An 849-nucleotide genomic window follows, 5' to 3' on the forward strand; every position below is an offset into this window, starting at 1 on the left:
AAATGATTTAAATAAGGTTCCTTTTTATTAAGGAGATTGACCAAACACACACACACATACACACACAAGAGTACCTGATAATTTCTTGTTTGGATAAAAAATAACAAACTATTTTTTAAAAAGTTTTGCATTAGTACATATATTCATATAATGCACTAGTTTTAAAGAAGTTTTAGATTATAGAAAAGTTACATGGAAAATATAGGAGATTCCCATATACCTCATTTCTTCCCCCTCTCACATTTTCCTCTATTAATAACATCTTACATTTTTGTGGTACATTTGTTACAATTGGTGAAAAAATATTGAAGCATTGCTACTAACCAAGGTCTATAGTTTACATTATGGTTTACACTTTGCACCTTACAATTTTATATGTTTTGACAAAATGACCTATATAGAAAATAATTTTTAATCCCTTCTCTCTGCTTCCTCAATCACCAGCTTTGAAATGTTGGCATATTATTTTTCCCTTTTCCTGGGTGAGTTGGGGAAGTTGGGATAAGGGAGGATGGGCATAAGAAATAAATAAAAGACTTCAGGGACCTTTAGATGGAAAAATCTGGTCTGTAATTTTATTTTTTAATGTGCTTTTTTTTTTTTTTTTTTTTCTTTTTTAAAAATAAATAAATAAATAAATCACACATGGCCAAGCGGCTACAATATTAGACAGTGCAGACAAGATGCCTGGTACATGAGATTTGGGAGGGGGCAAGCAACTGTCTGAAATTTCTATAACCTTGCCCCGTAGACGGAGCAGAGCAAGGCCTCAAACCATTTCAAAACTGTTCTTGCAAGCACTGTAGGAATGCATTAATGTGCTTTTAATAAACTCTGTAAAGTGTGCTG

At 32.4% G+C, this 849-nt stretch overlaps 1 non-coding gene across 1 annotated transcript; it reads right to left on the bottom strand.

Annotated features, from left to right (window-relative positions):
- Positions 1-717: 717 nt before the first annotated feature.
- LOC131273389 (small nucleolar RNA SNORA9) lies at positions 718-849 on the bottom strand. The gene has a single exon (XR_009180584.1). It is a non-coding gene; the product is annotated as a small nucleolar RNA SNORA9 (small nucleolar RNA).

This window comes from Dasypus novemcinctus, chromosome 14 (genome assembly GCF_030445035.2).
Source record: "Dasypus novemcinctus isolate mDasNov1 chromosome 14, mDasNov1.1.hap2, whole genome shotgun sequence".
In the NCBI taxonomy this organism is placed as follows: Eukaryota; Metazoa; Chordata; class Mammalia; order Cingulata; family Dasypodidae; genus Dasypus; species Dasypus novemcinctus.